Source organism: Schistocerca nitens, chromosome 2 (assembly GCF_023898315.1).
Source record: "Schistocerca nitens isolate TAMUIC-IGC-003100 chromosome 2, iqSchNite1.1, whole genome shotgun sequence".
In the NCBI taxonomy this organism is placed as follows: domain Eukaryota; kingdom Metazoa; phylum Arthropoda; class Insecta; order Orthoptera; family Acrididae; genus Schistocerca; species Schistocerca nitens.
The window spans coordinates 43,203,427-43,222,968 of NC_064615.1; the positions used below are offsets into that span (position 1 = coordinate 43,203,427).

A 19,542-nucleotide genomic window follows, 5' to 3' on the forward strand; every position below is an offset into this window, starting at 1 on the left:
ATGGCCAGTAGTGCATATCTGAAAGAACTAGTACTCCTGCAACACAATTGTGTTTTTAGTGAATAAACCACTGACCGTAAAAGTAATGCCTTGTGCCATGTAGTTCATTTGATAACAGAACTTCCAGCGACGTTTATTTATTTAATTAGTTTCAGAGGCGTTTACTTATTTACACAACCTGAAGAAAAATTCGCGCACTCCGACTTCGCAGCACGGTTCCTCACACACTCGCAGTACAAAAATGTCACTCACAAAATTTCGTCCCTCACAAATTTCCGGCAGTAAGTGGACGTTAAAGACTGGCAATCTGGCAACAGTGCAATCACATGTACGGCAGCTATCTCAGTCAGCGAATAAGAGCAGCGCTGTGCGAGTGATGTAGTAGATAACGTTTTGGGTTAGCATGCAGGAGGTCGAGGGTTCGATTCCAAGTCGAGACGAATGTGTTTTTATTTGCTAAATGTAGTCTGCGTGGTAAGGTATCTGGTGTCTTAATTGTCACACAGCGATTACAGTGGCTCTTCTAGACAACATTTGCGCTTACATACTACGAACACGGAAACAGAAGTACAATTGTTTCGACTGTTCAGCTTTTAAAGAAGCCTTTGCATGTCATGGACGCGAATTGTTTCAAGCCACTGCGTCTACAAGATTCCAATGGTCCCATCGGTTATTACCAATTACTATTCTTGCCACGTTCTGGTCCATTTCATTTGTTATGACTTTACGTCATCAGTAAGGCCTGCAACGTGCTTTGAAAATAATTTCTAAACATGTACTGTGTAAATGTCGGAAACATGAGGCTTAAGAAACGGTGTGTACTATAATACAACAGAGCAGAATAAAACTCACAAATACAAATGCATACGCCTCGACCTAGAATAGAACTCTCTACCTCCCGCAAGCTAACCAAAAACAGTATCCACTGCAGCAACAAGACAGCACTCCTGCTATATTCTGACAAGGGTAGTTACAGTACGTGTGATTGCAGTGTTGGCAGATTGCCAGTTAAGGTCCATTTACTGCCGGAAATAGGCATAGGACGAAATTTTGTGAGAGACATTTTTGCATTGCTAGTATGTGAGGAACCACGCTGCAAAGTTCGAGTGCGCGAATATTTCTTCACTCTGTATAGTGACTACCAACTCTCGGAAGAATTTCACACACTTCTCATTTTTACGGTTCCGTACTTCAGTCGGTAAAAACGGCGCCCTTCTAGGATCACTTTGTTTCCCGTTCGTCCGTCTGTCCGCCTGTCCCTCAGCCCGACCGTTAAGATCCAGTTTTATTACGAAAGGGTAGTCCTATAAAGTTGAAATGTCTACGGTCCCTTGGCGCTGTAATAGAATGAACTTCGAAGTCAGTACAATGAAAAGATACAGCCATTTTTTTGATACTCGCAAACTTACTCATCACGACCTATAGCGCGTATTCCTCTCACCCAGAATCATGAAATTTGGCAAGGAACAAGGTTTTACGATAGAAATATAGGCGAAAAGTCAGAAAATTGTTACTATGTAATTGTTCCACAAAAATATTTATTTGCCATTCCACACTTAAATTACATTCATAGTACGTCAGAACTCTCAGGAGCTACTTAAGGGATTTTCATCTGGTTTCCAGTAATACGAAGAGTTACCAGGAGAAAGGTTTGTGTGTAATATAGTTTACTAATATTGCGCGATAACTGGCTGATAGGCCATGAAATTAAGTCCCTTCCCACTGTGAAAACGATGCCTTTGCCATCTAGCGTTAATGGACGTAACGACGTCCGACTACCGTGCCATTTTGGTACTAGTATTACAGGTGCAGCTGCTCATTCTACAAACAAATACACCCTGACAGTATATTTCTACGACACATAGAGTATCTGCAATGTTTCGAAGCAAAGTAAACTGGTAACCGATACTCATTTGTTCTTCCAACTTTAGGATGAAGTTTTAACATCCGTTAAGCATTCCACAGAACAATACTTTCACCTCTGGAGGCTTTCGTCAAATCTTACCAGTTATTGCAACAGGGACTGGAGCAGACGAATACACAGGAACTGAGCGCACCCTCCTTGCCAACAGCGCTCGGCAGCCTGGACGGTCGTTATGCAGCTGCTAGCCGTGCTCGAGAGCACTTAACTTTAGGCTTGACTTTTAGTGCTTTTGTTACAGAATACAGGACATCGAGATACCGATCGACGCTTGCGAAAAAAAGAAGTCAGAGCTCAGAAGCTAATGTGAGGTATAAGGTTGGTTAAAGATGTCACATTGGCTACAAATTTCATCACAGTTCTATCCAATTCCATCGTGGACGTGTCCTAGTATGGGGTAGACGTCACATCCCCTCTTACCCACATTTCTTACCTTCTTTTGACGCCTCTGTAAACGAGATCAGAATCGCAACGCCCAGCGTGGTTCAAATGGCTCTGAGCACTATGGGACTTAACATCTATGGTCATCAGTCCCCTAGAACTTAGAACTACTTAAACCTAACTAACCTAAGGACAGCACACAACACCCAGCCATCACGAGGCAGAGAAAATCCCTGACCCCGCCGGGAATCGAACCCGGGAACCCGGGCGTGGGAAGCGAGAACGCTACCGCACGACCACGAGATGCGGGCACGCCCAGCGTGGATGTGACGCGGTTTTGTCATGGGCGGCCAAGGAAAACGTTTCAGACACGCCGCCGTTCAGAATAGTCGTTAAGCGCCATCAGGAGGTAGCGTAAAGGTCATCAATGGAACCACCCATGGACCGTTGATTCCCACTCATCTAACAGTCAAAAACGGTAGTTCGTTGGTGCAACAGAACGACGTTCGACACTGCTGCCACACCCAGAAAGAGATTTAGCACAACGCTAAGCACATCGTGGGGTTACAACCGCACTGTATGTGATCTGACCATTTTGGAGTGTAATCTTTGCTCTGGTATACGGTGTACAATCACTAGGAACCGTTAAAAATCAATGACGAAATATGAACGTGATCCAAAGCTTACAACCTAATGCTTTTTCTGCCCCTCCCGTTTCGCGTCCTCCTGTGGTGTGACGACTACACATAGAGGAGGGGGGTGGGGCTGGGGGTGGAGAGGGAGTGGGAGTGCAAAATTGACGCGAGTGAAAATGAAACGGCTAAGAGTATCTCTAAGAATCACCAGTTTGGCAGCACCCTCGATGCCACCAATGAACTTTGGTTGAGAACGTTAAACTGTACCTGTCAGAGAGACACTCATTCAGCCTCCTGGCAGCTCTAGCGCCTGATAGGCGGGCAACCCCACCTAAGGATTGTCGAGGGAGTTGCCTGCGTAACAGGCGCTAGAGCTTCCGCAGGGCTAAATGGGTGTTGTAAATCTCTGACAGGTAACTTTCTCGACAAAGATTCATTGGTGGCATCGTGCGTGTTGCTAAACTGTGGTTGGGGGGGGGGGGGGGGGATCTTAGAGGGACCGTTTGCCGTTTCAAGAACACCATAGGCTGCTGGAAAAGCAGGTGCAGCCTTTGTTGCTCCAGGTCAAGTTCAAATATTGTCGAATGGGTTTGAACGGTCCGCAGTGGTTCCATCCTGTATAAAACAACAAAACCTGCAGTCGCACTACATTCCAAAGGCGACAAGTCGCGTTCAGTGGGGCTGCAGCTCGGTGATGTGCTTAGTGTAGTCCTAAACTCCGCGGAGGGTGGCAGCAGTCTCGAACGTTCTTAAGAACTTCCTTCTGTTGCTCATCAAACTGCGGACTGTTGTTTCGACGGAAAAATTTGTGGGAATCAACGCTCAAACTGAAGGGGAGGTACCGTTAACGCCCTATACGTAACCCCCTGAGTGCCTTTGGTATCGTTTCTGAGTGGCAGTGTTTCTGAAATCTGTCCTTCTGCTGCCCACAAGAAGACCGCGTGATTTCAACGCTAGGCGTCTCAGAGTCCTAAAAAGGAGGTATGAAACTTGGGTAAGAGGGGTGTGACGACTTTGCACCGTGTGACACGCCCTTGATGGCGTCGGGCAGAATTGAGGCGAAATTTGGTGCCAATGCGACATCACTAATCAACCTTACACATCACATGAATTTCTGGGCTGTGTCCTTTTTGTGGCGTGTGTCGACACCTTCCTATCTGAAGCGTCGCTGAGCCAGAGGGTGACGTCTCAGACTGGGACGCTTTTGCAGAGGAAGATCGTAGGCATCTCTCAGTCGAATTTTGTGTTGATAGACAGCTACGAGGTTTCGAAAAACTGATCCTTTAATTTTGTTACCCAGATTACATATACGAGTGTAATTATGTTTGTGCGGAACTGTCGATGTGTGAGTTCCATTCTCCCTTGTCTTGTTTATACAATAGGAACTGTTTTACAACAGTAAGCGAGCGATCTCTAAATACAACAGACGAGTCGTTCGAAGTAAATCTGGTCTACATTCACGAGGGTGAGTCAAATGAAAAACAGTAGGCGAGCGATCTCTAAACACAACAGACGAGTCGTTCGAAGTAAATCTGATCGATATTCACGAGGGTGAATCAAATGAAAACCTTAAATATTTTTTTAAGTATCATTTATTGTGCAGAAGTGGTACAAAGCTGTATCACGTTTCAACATAATCTCCCCCACCCTCAATGCAAGTCCTCCAGCCCTTACAAAGTGCATAAATTCCTTCAGAAAAAAATTCGTTTGGTAGTCCGCGCAACCACTCATGCACCGCGTGGCGTACCTCTTCATCAGAAGGGAACTTCTTTCCTCCCATTGAGTCTCTGAGTGGTCGAAACATGTAGACATCACTTGGGGCAAGGTCTGGTGAGTATGTTGGATGAGAAAGACACTCAAAATGCAGGTCTAAAAAATGGTTCAAATGGCTCTGAGCACTATCGGACTCAACTGCTGTGGTCATAAGTCCCCTAGAACTTAGAACTACTTAAACCTAACTAACCTAAGGACAGCACACAACACCCAGCCATCACGAGGCAGAGAAAATCCCTGACCCCGCCGGGAATCGAACCCGGGAACCCGGGCGTGGGAAGCGAGAACGCTACCGCACGACCACGAGATGCGGTCAAAATGCAGGTCTGTGATTGTTGCAACTGTTGTACGGCAGTGTGGAGCATTGCGTTGTCATGTTGCAAAAGGACATCTGCTGACAGCAATCCACAACGCTTTGATTTGATTGCAGGCCGCAGATGATTCTTTAGGAGATCTGTGTGTGATGCACTGGCCACAGTGGCCCCTCTAGGCATGTAATGCTCCAAAATGACGCCTTTTTGCTCCCAAAAGAGAGTCAGCATAACCTCCCATGCTGATGATTCTGTTCGAAACTTCTTTGGTGTGGTGATAAGGAATGGCGCCATTCCTCGCTCGCTCTCTTCGTTTCCGGTTGGTGGAAGTGAACCCAGGTTTATTCCTCAGTAACGATTCTTCAAAGCGCCGAAGAAGTTCTTCACAAGCATCAACACGTCGTTCTCTCATTTCCGGAGTCAGCTGCCGTGGCACCCATCTTGCAAACACTTTGTGAAACTGGAGCACATCATGTACAATGCGGTATGCTGACCCATGACTAATCTGTAAACATGCTGCAATGTCATTCAGTGTCACTCGGCGGTTTTCCTTCACTATGGCTTGCACTGCTGCAATGTTCTGTGGAGTCATAACTCGTTGTGCCTGACCTCAACGAGGAGCATCTTCCACTGAAGTCACACCATTTGCGAACTTCCTACTCCATTAGTAGACTTGCTGCTGTCACAAACATGCATCACCGTACTGAACCTTCATTCGTCGATGAATTTCAATAGGTTTCACAACTTCACTACTGAGCCGTCGTAAAATTTGCTGTTTTGAAGAGCGCGTCGCAGCGCGTAGTGCGAAGCAGTCGCCCTCCGTTTCTGGCGGTGGCGCCGCTGTGGCAATCGCAGCTTTCGTGTCTCTCTCTGGTGGGAAAGGGGAAAAATTGCCTGTTCACGTGCATTTAAGGGGCACTATGAGCTCGGCAGTTGGTCAGTCTGTCAATCTCGGCGAGTCTGGTTAGTTGGTCAGCCGGATCAGTGTGGGGCAGTCAGTGTCTGTCTGTCGTCCGGAGTGATAGTATGTGTTAGGCCGCCAGTCTGATCGAGTTTGTTGAGTCAATGGTCACTGGCGGTTGGATCGATCGGTTGGTCGGTCGCGCACTGGGATACAAGATGACTTGTCCGTCTTGAGCGTCGGCGCATGTGGGGTCGCAATGTCAGTACCGTGAGCCGCGCCGTACAGCGTGGGGAGTGGCTTCGCGGCCGACACGAGAGAGCAACAGGAGTCGACCCACGAAATCGTCTGGCCGGCGCCAGCTGCGACGCCGTGAGACGGGAGATCGGCGCGCCTTCCTGCGTCCGTTGAAGCGGCTGGCAGCGGATGGTTCGGGAGAGCATTTTGGGGGTGCTGCGCCAGGTCTTCGCCAGACATCGCAGTTATTAGAAGTGATTCGTGATATGTCGTTTCATTTACTTGCTAAATTCTACTTGTTTTCTTGGTCAGTCTCTCGTCCCCAGCTTGCTCGTCTGTCTCTCGTCCCCAGCTTGCTCGTCTGTCTCTCGTTCGCATTTGTTAGGCAGTTAGTGTCTGTCTGTCTGTCGGTCTGCCGTACGTTAATAGCTGCCTCTGTCATGTTTATCGGTCCGCAGCTCGTGGTCGTGCGGTAGCGTTCTCGCTTCCCGCGCCCGGGTTCCCGGGTTCGATTCCCGGCGGGGTCAGGGATTTTCTCTGCCTCGTGCTGACTGGGTGTTGTGTGCTGTCCCTAGGTTAGTTAGCTTTAAGTAGTTCTAAGTTCTAGGGGACTGATGACCATAGATGTTAAGTCCCATAGTGCTCAGAGCCATGTTTATCGGATTCAGTGTTAACGAATTTATTGCTTAAGGTGTAAAGGCTGAATTCCTGAAATATGTCTTTATCTTGAGAGGCGGTATATGTGTAATGTAGAGTATGTTTGTTCATTTTATGTAAGACTGCATTTCATGGGTTTTTATTTAAATGGTCCTTTTAGTATATAAAGTTGCCATCCTTCCACTGTAAGAGTTCTTTTAAAAACAAGCTGCACTTTCGGTGGCAAATAATTTCTAATGTGAGTGTTTTGTGCCATTTCCATCCCTCCTACGGGGTGCATAGTTTATGTGTTTGTGTGAGTTGTTAAAATTTTTAGTTTAAAGTAATCTGGTGTGTTGCAGATTTGCACCAGTATAGTCTTTCAGAGGCTGTTGTGAGCGGTAGTGACTACGGACGTGTTAAAAGGGAGCGGCAAGCTTCTCAGCCCGAAAGCTCATAGTGTCAAAAAAAAATTGTTATTTCTGCCTCTGAATAAATTGTAACTTGATATTTAGAGGGTGCTTTCTGATTATAACTTTTAAATCGGTTTTTTTTTTTAAAAGGAAAGGGTTTTTAGGAATAAAATTTCCATTTGTTGAAAGAAATTTAATTTCTTTTCATCAGTTATCCACTGGCAACTACTTCCACGCTCACATAGTGTGATTAAATGTGTTAATGTTCTTGATGAATCGCTAGTAAATAAATTCTTAAGGAAAGGTTTGGAAAGTAAATCCACGGTTCAACTACGCGAAAACCGAATGACAGAACGCTGTTCTTCCCTGGTGCAAGTCGCAAGTGGGGCAGCCATCTTTATACTGATACTGCGACGGTATGTGTGCATCTGCAATATGCTGCCACCTACAGGCCATTCTACACGCTGTTTGTAGCACGCTTACCAACTTACAGGACAAGAGCGCGAAATTTAGATTTGTTATTACAAATTTAAGGCTTTTATTTGACTCACTCTCGTATATTCCCCTCCTGAGTTACGTTTATTATAACCTAGGCGTAGCAACAACCCCAAGCAATCTAATTAAGTTGACTGGGACTCAACTGGTTTTTCTTTATTGAGTTTCGATTCCCCCCGAAGAGGGTGGGCTGGCAGCAGCATAGTATGCCGCTCTTCAGCCTACAGATTTTTTTTTACAAAGATGAAGATAATAAATAATAAAAACAGGCGATAAAATCGGAGACTTAAATGGTAACATGGCGGAATATCGTGGAACTTAAAACATAGAACAAAGGGTTGATGATGCTAATAAAACACATATGAAGCAGACAGGTAAAATAATAGACAGACAATTAAAAAAACACGGTGACAGTCTGGTTTCTGTTTGCAAGAGATATAAAATTCCCACACAGCGACAGCATTATTTCTGTTCGCAACACTTTGGAAAGACGAACAACACTGAACATTTACTTGAACACTGCACTAAAAAATTGGCACAAATATGATACACCACAGCCGAGGGCAGATGGGGGCAACCTGGACAGATGACGGGAAAGGAAATAGGGGTGGGGGGGGAGGAGAGGAGAAAACGAAATGGGGGGAAGGGGGGAAAGGTGCCGATGGACCCATAAGAGGGGGGCGGGTGCTGGGCAGATGCGACAGTGAGTGAGGAAAGGCAGAGGAGGGGTATACAAAAGGACTCGGGGGGGGGGGGGGAGAGGGGAGGTAGGGAGCGGTTACGTGGGGAGAGAACAGAATGGAAGGGGGGGGGAAGAGGGAGCCCAGGAAAAGGTCAGAGGAAAGGAAGGGGGGGGGGTCAGGATCAGAGTTGATAGGAGGGATAAATGGGGACAGAGGGCATCGTCCGGGAGGGGGAGTTGATGGGAACTAGAGAGCCTATATAGGGAGAGAGTGGCCAACCGGACGATACGGCGGCCATTTTTCTGCCAAACTGCGGGCGGGACTTCTGAATGGCCAGTAGTGGAGTAGTGGAGTATACACTCATCGAATCAAAAGCACAAGACAATATGGCGAAATCATTCGTTAAATGCCTTTGTTTATAAGAATAATGTGTTATAATTATTTTAACACAGCCAATTTACTGGTCTGTTTTCAAATTTAAATATGTATATTGCAAGTTGTTTTATATGTAGTAAAAAGCAAAAACGGTTTACTTTGCAAAGGTAAGAAAGAGTACTCGGTTGGTTTCCACAAGGCTCCTGTTTGATTTATGTCAGCCCTGTTGACTGCGACTGCCCACTGCTTTCGTCTTTCTTCATTGCGTGGAAATGCTAACATGCGAAATCCACCTTCGCCTCTATTGGAACAACCAAATGCAGCACAATCTGCCATCGTTTACAAACGTCTGCAGAACGAATTACAGATGTAAAAAACAATACTGTACAATTACTAACGTGTTTACTTCAAACATGTAGGCCTACCGACTTCATCAATAAACGCTTCATTATTTCAACTCGTATTTAAGATCGCAAACGCTAATTACGTACTAAAAACGATATACAACTAAATCGAACATGCATGCACAATGCATAACAAGTCTCTCAATAATTCAAGTTTCTTTTAATCGACATCTTCAACATTTTTGGTCCTGTCTTCCTCAATTGCGCGCGATACTACGGTATATTGATAATTTTTACTTATGGACCATCTGACAGCAACTGAATAAAACACAATTTTAGTGCCATACGCGTTTCGCCTTTATTTTCTGCAAGGCATCATCAGATGATTATTTGCATACACACACACACACACACACACACACACACTGTAAGTAGGCTGTTTATGTTTTCTTATTGGCAACGTTACGTAGCGCTCTGTATGAAAATCACTGGCTGTGCTGTGTGCAGTCTGTGGCCAGTTTGCTTTGTTGTCTGCCATTGTGGTGAACTGCTATATATATTATGACTATTAAGGTAAATACATTGTTTGTTCTCTATTAAAATCTTTCATTTGCTAACTATGCCTATCAGTAGTTAGTGCCTTCAGTAGTTTGAATCTTTTATTTAGCTGGCAGTAGTGGCGCTCGCTGTATTGCAGTAGCTTCAGTAACGAAGATTTTTGTGAGGTAAGTGATTTGTGAAAGGTATAGGTTAATGTTAGTCAGGGCCATTCTTTTGTAGAGATTTTTGAAAGTCAGATTGCGTTGCGCTAAAAAAAAAATATTGTGTGTCAGTTTAAGCACAGTCATGTACAATTTTTCTAAGGGGACGTTTCATATGTCGACCCTTAGCCGAGGATACCTCACTGGAATCTTCTGATTTTTTTCTTGTAGTTTGTGTAATTAGTGTAGCTATTGTTTATTGCTAGCGCGTAATTGTAGAGAGAATCTCCTTTGTAGTTGCTTTTTGTTGTGGCATTCATGTAGATTTGCACCAAGTATTTCGCAGCTGCGCTTGCAATTAACTAGATATTATTTTCAATGCTATGTTAATGTGTTCTCTTATTTTTGCTCCTCAAATTGTGTTTTTCTGTGTTATCGTGTGAAATATTGTGACAATAATGGCGTGTGAAAAACGTAACACTAGGCTCCAAAGTAAACAGAGAAATAATAGTGACGACGAGCGTAGCTTACTAGCACCGCTGTGTAATGAATTAACAGACATTCAAAGTAGTAATTTGGTAACTGTGCATAGGGAAATGGAGCGGGCGTCAAATAATGGTGAAGACAGTGAAACAGGTAGTGAACAGGGAAGCATTATCGATCGATCGGTCGGCCACAGGTCGCCTCAGGAATCAGGAATGACAGAACACAATATTGCAAATACTGTAGACTCAGGTTTTGGGTTCTCACCGTTTTCTCAAATGAGTCAAGACACATTTTCCGCTTGTCAAAATGTGAATGTTGCCGGTGCAAATTCACTGCCAAAAAGCACTGAGGAACATGTTTCAGACACCAGTGCATAGTTATTACAATTAATGCAACAAATGGGACAAAAGCTTCAAAAGTTAGACATAATGGAACAAAATCTTCAAAAGTTAGACACAATGGAACTAAATCTTCAATAGTTAGACACAATGGAACAACACCAGAGACAAACACAGCAACAGTTAGACGCAATGGAACAAAATCTTCACACCACGCTTGAACAAACACGTGAAGATTTAACTACTGAGTTACATAAAATCGAATCGAAATGTCAAAAAGTCTGTAACGATGTAAAAACACAAATTTGTGAGCATTTTCAACCTATTTTTTCGCGGCATGAAAATGCATTACAGAATCACGAAGCAGCCATAAAAGAACTGCAAATTATTGTTCATGAAAATCATTAGACCTTGCAAGCTAAAATTGACTCAGTTGCATCTACCGATTCGGTTACGCAATTTGCAAAAACTCAGGAAAACTTAAAGGACACAGTAGAAAGACACATGGAGGAAATTAGTTCGTTATCAGAGAAAGTAGTTGAACTTTCGGATCAGCTAAGTAATTTATCTACGAAGGTAGATGATAATTTGAATGACACAAAACCAGTAGTCTTTAATGACACAGAAGAGTGCGAACAAATTAGGAAATTCAAACAAAACGCAACACCAAAGAGAAATCCGGGAAGTACAAGATCAGCTGACACAGGTAATACAAGATTTACGTATTTCAGAGGCCACTCGCGCTCCAATACGGGAAGAGGGACATAGAAATACGGAACAGCCACAAAATAATAACTCAGGGCACTTCGGAAATTATGAAAGAAATTGGCAAGGTACACCGAATTTTGAGATGGAACCGTCGAAACGACGTAACAATGACCGACATGCGACTCGCCGACATGATGATTTTGACTATAAGCTGTTCATTACTACACGTAAATTCAAAACATTTAAGAAATCTGGCAACGATATTCATCCACAAGCATGGCTCCATCAATTCTCTCATTGTTTTCCTCCCAACTGGTCATTAGAGCACAGATTAGAATTTATGTGTGGCTACTTAGAGAATGAACCAGCTGTAAGAATGCGATCGGTCATTCACGATTGTCACAGTGAAGGAGAATTTTACCATTCCTTCCTCTCAGCATATTGGTCTCAAGCTACGCAAGACCGCGTAAAACATAGCATCGTGATGATGAAACACTTTGAACAATCTGAATTTTCCAGTCTTGTCAAATATTTTGAAGACATGTTGCACAAGAATCAATACCTGTCAAACCCATACAGCCCTTCAGAACTCATCCGCATTTGCTTAATGAAATTGCCTGAACATTTAAGAAATATTATTTTGGCAGGACGTTGCAAAGACGACATTGAAGCTTTTCAGGGACTCTTACAAGAATTAGAAATTGACACAGACAGTCGCGGGATGCGAAAACAGGAAAACAATCACTACAGGTCACATCCGTCACAATTCCGTGACGACAGAAACAATAACTGGTCACGACAAGTCTATTCTTACAACACAAATCGTGACCAAAACAGACAACACCCATATGACAACCACTGGTAGAGTAATAATAGTTACAGAGGAAGATCGCATTTCCGTAGTAATGAATATAACAGAGACAATCATAGAAACAGACAATATGGGAATTATTATCAAGGGAGACAGAATAACTTAAGACGCAACAGTTCAGCGCGCAGTTACGATTCCGGGAGAAATTCTCCACCACATGACCGACAAACAAGAAACTATGGAAACTACCGACAAAACTACAGACCTGAATTCCATCAGAACTGGCGGGATTCAAACAGAGCAGGGCACTCTCGACAAGGTGAATTTGTAGAAGTTAGGTGTCCAAATCCCAATAACGACCCGCGCCAACAAAGAGACAGACAATGACTCGCAGCGCAGGCTGCCACGTGCGCCGGCTGGCTCAGGGAAAAATTACATAGACGCTAACCTTGAGAAAAATTTTAGCATTCTTTACCGATGTACCATATACCACATGATAATTCCACGGAAACTGAAACTCTGCGTACTAGGAAGAGTAAAGGTTTACACCACATTTCACATGTAAAACCGTTTATTGAAAGATAATCTGCTTTTTAACTTTGTCTTTGCCATATAACTTTTCACTTTACATTACTAGTATGCTTTGTCAGACTTAAAATCTGTTAACATGCAACACTGTTTGAAGTTAAATATCCAGTCAAGAACCAAGAGAACTTATTTAAACAGAAATTACGAATGCATTGTTATTGTGAACGGACGACACAGTGTTATTGTGTGTGTACATTCTTGCTTGTTATTTGCACGATTACGTTACGACTATAAGGCTCACATACTTAGAACATTTACCAGTACTGCTTATGAGATTTTAATACAACATTTTGGTTTACTTGAAAATACATTGTGGATTTAAAGTACTTTCTGTGAGATACCAGATGACACAGTAGTTAATTTATGTGACAGCTCACGATTGTATCACGACGCTACTAATGAGTGACAATTTACAATGTTGCTTTTGCGGTGTTTCTGTTTTATATCTGCACAGTTTTTCTGTATTATTCTGGAAAGTAAAACATGTTTTAGTAGTAACTTTTGTGGTGTAGCTACAATGAGACTGCCTTTTCCGTAGCACAACAATACGTTACAGCACAGTACTTTCTTCATCACGGCAATAAGCGTAATAACTAAGATATCTATACGCAAAGCATTTCACATTTATCATGAGGTAAGTACATTGGCTTCTGCAGAACTTAGCTTTCGGAGGACAATAACTACGACACTTCCACAGAGATTATCTTACAACAAGACGTACAGTTTAGCGCTACAGTACACGTATTTGAGTGATTAATTTTGTACTTAAAACATTTATTTTTAAAGATATTTGAAGTACAATGATACAAAGGTTTTCTGTGATACATTTCATTCCATTGCTGTAATCTGTAACACCTGAGGGTATAATTACATTAATCCTCAGAGGGGTACACGCTTACTTTGTGTACCATGTGTGTGGCAAGCACAAGGAGCCCTAGCTAATATGGTATTTGCTTATACAACTTTACAAATTGGTACCATATTTCTCCAACAAAGAATTAAACAGCTACCTGATTATTTAACAGAGAAACAAACATTTTTTTACTACATCAGTGACACATGTTTACGCAATTACACAGTTGGGTAACTTCACACTTACGAAATTGTATTTTGTCTGTACTTTGTGAACTGTTCATATTTTTTCGGACCCATTGTGATATTATGAGAGCTGTGAATGATATATTTGGTATGGGATCACGATTTTTAAAGTACGTTTGAGGCAGATGACACTTTTGACATGAGTAGAGAATTTTTTTTAGGTTTTGAAATTATTGGAGGAAGCTATGACGATTTTGAGATTTGACTGAGGTGTTATGATGTTATTATTACGACGACAATGTGTATTATGCTGTTGAGGAATGTTTATTATGATATGTATTTATTATGATGAAATACTGAAGAAGTGTCGACGAATATGTATATGTGTAATAAGGTAAGGAATAATGAGTAGTGGTTAGGGACTCTGGTTTGTGAAAAAGGTTGTTGGAAACCAAGAATCGTACTTTAAGAGTTATGAAATGTATGTAAATGCGTGAATGTATTACAATGCCGACGAAAATTTTTTGGACTCTGTTATATCAATAGGATTTTGTTTCTACAGATTTGAAACGCAAATTCTTGACCTGTGAAATATTTTTATATGAGACTGTCACTGTAGCAGAAACTGCTGTCGTAAATATTTCCGTAAGAAAGTTAAGTGACCACCTGCACGTAATGCGTCGTGGGCACCCAGCTGTGTCAGACGCCTGGAGAAAAAGCCATTAGTGTGTGCCTTTTCAGAGACACAGGTATAAAAAAAAAGAGGCCATTATCCTCACTATTGACATTTCTTCGTCGAAAGCATCGCAAATACGACACGCTCAAACTTGAAAACATACACTCCTGGAAACTGAAATAAGAACACCGTGAATTCATTGTCCCAGGAAGGGGAAACTTTATTGACACATTCCTGGGGTCGGATACATCACATGATCACACTGACAGAACCACAGGCACATAGACACAGGCAACAGAGCATGCACAATGTCGGCACTATTACAGTGTATATCCACCTTTCGCAGCAATGCAGGCTGCTATTCTCCCATGGAGACGATCGTAGAGATGCTGGATGTAGTCCTGTGGAATGGCTTGCCATGCCATTTCCACCTGGCGCCTCAGTTGGACCAGCGTTCGTGCTGGACATGCAGACCGCGTGAGACGACGCTTCATCCAGTCCCAAACATGCTCAATGGGGGACAGATCTGGAGATCTTGCTGGCCAGGGTAGTTGACTTACACCTTCTAGAGCACGTTGGGTGGCACGGGATACATGCGGACGTGCATTGTCCTGTTGGAACAGCAAGTTCCCTTGCCGGTCTAGGAATGGTAGAACGATGGGTTCGATGACGGTTTGGATGTACCGTGCACTATTCAGTGTCCCCTCGACGATCACCAGTGGTGTACGGCCAGTGTAGCAGATCGCTCCCCACACCATGATGCCGGGTGTTGGCCCTGTGTGCCTCGGTCGTATGCACTCCTGATTGTGGCGCTCACCTGCACGGCGCCAAACACGCATACGTCCATCATTGGCACCAAGGCAGAAGCGACTCTCATCGCTGAAGACGACACGTCTCCATTCGTCCCTCCATTCACGCCTGTCGCGACACCACTGGAGGCGGGCTGCACGATGTTGGGGCGTGAGCGGAAGACGGCCTAACGGTGTGCGGGACCATAGCCCAGCTTCATGGAGACGGTTGCGAATGGTCCTCGCCGATACCCCAGGAGCAACAGTGTCCCTAATTTGCTGGGAAGTGGCGGTGCGGTCCCCTACGGCACTGCGTAGGATCCTACGGTCTTGGCGTGCATCCGTGCGTCGCTGCGGTCCGGTCCCAGGTCGACGGGCACGTGCACCTTCCGCCGACCACTGGCGACAACATCGATGTACTGTGGAGACCTCACGCCCCACGTGTTGAGCAATTCGGCGGTACGTCCACCCAGCCTCCCGCATGCCCACTATACGCCCTCGCTCAAAGTCCGTCAACTGCACATACGGTTCACGTCCACGCTGTCGCGGCATGCTACCAGTGTTAAAGACTGCGATGGAGCTCCGTATGCCACGGCAAACTGGCTAACACTGACGGCGGCGGTGCACAAATGCTGCGCAGATAGCGCCATTCGACGGCCAACACCACGGTTCTTGGTGTGTCCGCTGTGCCGTGCGTGTGATCATTGCTTGTACAGCCCTCTCGCAGTGTCCGGAGCAAGTATGGTGGGTCTTCCACACCGGTGTCAATGTGTCCTTTTTTCCATTTCCAGGAGTGTATAATTACACTGTGGAGCTCTTAATTTATGATATTTAATAAAATGCCTAATGAAACAATGAGAAACATTTCACAGCTATTGTCTTGCTAGTTGAGAGAAATGCCATATGGCTTGCTTGATGTATTTATTTACTCATTTTGTTTAATATCTGGTTTCTAGCTGCACTGCAGCATTGGTTAAAATAGAATTTTATAGATGTACTAATATAAATATTTTCTGTCTACAGATACAGTAAATACTAATTTTGTAATACACTTCCCAAAAAATGAGGGAGTACAAAGACATTTCCCTTCACAGGAACTGCATACATAATTTACTTTTCAAGTACTTGGTAATTTTTATGGTAGAATAAATTGTGGTGCACCACTTTAATTACATAGACATTAAGATGTGAATATACATTTCCTTTATCTGCAGTGTTGTCTTTAGTGTTTTTTTTTTTTTTTTCCTTGAGCGTTGCCATGTTGTTTAGATATAAGTTATTACATTTGCTGCTGCTGTTTGCCAGGCATAGTGCTACTAAATTTCACTTTGTATTACTCTGTTAAGCTAGTTTTACTACTGATTTATTTTTCTTGTTGCTGCACATTGGCTCATATTAGTTGTAATGTTGCATTGCTTGGTAATTTAGATTTACAGTAGCTTGCTTTGCAATTTTCCATTTTTTTGTCATTGCTGTTTGTGTTAATTGTTTTGTGCTGCTGCATTGCCTCGTCCCTTAGTTTAGCATCTGAGCTCAGTAGATTTAAGTTAGCTTAAGAGGGGGTAGCCTATAAGAGAATGAGTTGCGATGAATTTGAAGAAATGCACTGACAGGCTATACGAGAAAAGTACAGAAAGCAGGTATAGATAGGACTTTTGGAAATAATGAAGAACGAAGGGAGATCTCCGAGAAGTAAAGAAAGTTTTGTTTGCAAAATACTGCAGTAAAACAAACCCTGTCCTTTCCTTGTGTTATCCCACTATGTGTTTGTGTACCCTTGTGTATTTATATTCTTCCTGTCTTTATATGTTTATCTGATAAAACTTATGTTGTAGAATTTTTCTAATACTCAGCTACATGAACTATGATGAGGAATACTGTTATCCTCAAATATAATTTGCATTAATAATATGTTATTTACTTTGTAAAGATGTTAGACATTATTAATTCTGTTCTGTTTTAATGCGCATGTGTGAAGTTGATGTTTCAATAATTATTCTAATCTTTTATGTATTTACTTATGTCATAACTGCTGTAACACTGATGTATATGTTTATTTCCATTCTTTTGTAAAGCCTGTGCTGCAAATCTTACCTGTATTGTTATGTTTTTAATGATGTATTTTGTACCTTTGTTATTGTATTCTTATGTTATAAAACTGTAATTGACACCAGTTCATCAAATTAAGTAACTTGTAAGTTACATTTCACTGCACACGTTTCTGTTGGTCATAGTATATGGACAATATGTGAGAAGTAGGGACTGATAGTGTTTGCACGTGTGTTAATAATTCAGCAAAGGACTGGATAACAGCATTGCTGGTTCTAAGGACATTTCAAACAAATTTTTTGTGAGTGGACGTGTGGTGGTTTATGGACTTGCTATATTCTCTGCAAGACTCTTCGATGGTGATTGTGCACCTGCACAGTCGCAACAGATGACTGCTGGCCGTCTCTACAAGGACTACAGTGGGTCTGCATCTTTGATGGCCCACTAGTACCATTATTTCTACAAGGACTACAGTGGGTCTGCACGTTTGATGGCCCACCAATACCGTAATCTCTACCAGGACTACAGTGGGTCTACTCTTTGATGACCTACCTACCAGTATTCTTCAAAACTTCGACTGATTCTGCGGTGGGTTTGCTCTGTTGTGGCCCATTACCTGTCTGCATGTCGAGAGTCAGCACTGTCTTTCCGTTGGAAGGACAACACTACTTCTTCAAGACTGCATGGAAATCCACTACTTCCATGTGCATTTTCTCTTACTGCTCAGACTTTGAGAAAAACACTGCAATTTTGCTGTGATGAATGGTCAGGACTGTCTTTATGGACTGTGAGAAAATTTTAGCTTTTGACCAACATTGTATCAATAAGTGTGTGCATTTGATATTTTTGTTATTGTAATTATGAAAAATTTTATCAAATCATTATTGGCCACTGCCCAAAACAATTTGTAAAATTTTTGTGGGGAGCATGGGGGCTATGTAAGTAGGCTGTTTATGTTTTCTTATTGGCAACGTTACGTAGCGCTCTGTATGAAAATCACTGGCTGTGCTGTGTGCAGTCTGTGGCTAGTTTGCATAGTTGTCTGCCATTGTAGTGTTGGGCAGCTGGATGTTAACAGCGCGTAGCGTTGTTCAGTTGGAGGTGAGCCGCCAGCAGTGGTGGATGTGGGGAGAGAAATGGCGGAGTTTTGAAATTTGTAAGACTGGATGTCATGAACTGCTATATATATTATGACTATTAAGGTAAATTCATTGTTTGTTCTCTATTAAAATCTTTCATTTGCTAACTATGCCTATCAGTAGTTAGTGCCTTCAGTAGTTTGAATCTTTTATTTAGCTGGCAGTAGTGGCGCTCGCTGTATTGCAGTAGCTTCAGTAACGAAGATTTTTGTGAGGTAAGTGATTTGTGAAAGGTATAGGTTAATGTTAGTCAGGGCCATTCTTTTGTAGAGATTTTTGAAAGTCAGATTGAGTTGCGCTAAAAAAAAAAAAATATTGTGTGTCAGTTTAAGCACAGTCATGTACAATTTTTCAAAGGGGACGTTTCAACACACACACACACTCACATGCACATACACAAATGCACACACAAATGCTTGCACGAACACATCATAGATACTTCAATAATTACACTGGAAAGTTTGGCAATAACATTCAATCTTTGGTAAAGACATTTGACAGTCGGCAGCAGAAACCAAAAATTTGCATTGAAACAAGCGTTCAGTTCATAGTGCTGTGGTATGTGGGAAAAAAACCGCAAATTGGCATTCATAAGAAGAACAACACCAAAAAAGCAACAGGAGCGTAATATGTAAGAAACTGACCACGCAACCTGTAAGTACAGTTCAAAACATTACTACATAATAGGAAATACCAATCACCAGAACTGTTTATAACCTGTAGGCGCAGTGACAAAAATGTAAATTAAATAGCTAACATATGTACATATTCCAGGGCACTGATGATACGTTGCAGAAAATAAAGACGAAATGCGTATGGTACTAAAATTGTGTTTTATTCAGTTGCTGTCAAACGGTCCATAAGTAAAAATTATCAATATACCTTTTAATCGATTCCAAAAGTCCTCTGAACTTCAGTTCAACTCAAAAGCAAGGCGAACATAGGAAGCGCGACAGACGTTTGGCGCCATTTTTCTGCCAAAGCTAATCATCCAATCACGGGCAACTTCACCTATGGTCACTCTCTCTGTATACAGGCTCTCTAACGGAAGCCACCTTGGAAAAGGAGATGAAGGGTGTAGAGATGGAGGGTAGGGGGACACAGTGGTGAAGGTG

General features: G+C 42.8%; 1 protein-coding gene across 1 annotated transcript in view; it reads right to left on the reverse strand.

The window, feature by feature from the left end:
- The window catches only part of LOC126234308 (reversion-inducing cysteine-rich protein with Kazal motifs-like), a 354,561-nt gene that overhangs the window by 57,740 nt on the left and 277,279 nt on the right, over positions 1-19,542 (reverse strand). The window lies entirely within an intron of this gene.